This window comes from Eimeria mitis, genomic scaffold, assembly GCF_000499745.2.
Source record: "Eimeria mitis Houghton genomic scaffold, Emh_scaff3875, whole genome shotgun sequence".
NCBI classification, from domain to species: domain Eukaryota; phylum Apicomplexa; class Conoidasida; order Eucoccidiorida; family Eimeriidae; genus Eimeria; species Eimeria mitis.
Window position 1 is genome coordinate 4,680 of NW_013572209.1, and position 326 is coordinate 5,005.

Sequence of the window (326 nt, forward strand, 5' to 3'; positions counted from 1 at the left end):
TGCTGTTGCTGCTGCTGCTGCTGCTGCTGTTGCAGCTGTTCCTCCACTGCAGCTGCAGGAGCAGCAGCAGCTGCTGCAGCTGCTGCTGCTGCTGCTGCTGCAGCTGGTGCTGCTGCTGCTGCTGTCCTGGGTTTTCTTTGTCTGCTCTATGCAGATAATTTATATAGAAACAACAAAAAGAAACAGAAAATATAAAGCTGATTACTCTTTATAGGCAAAGGAACAGAGAATGCCTGAACGCATGCGGCTGCTGCTGCTGCTGCTGCTGCTGCTGCTGCTGCTGCTGCTGCTACTAATGCTGCTGCTGCAGGATGAATTGGAGTGTA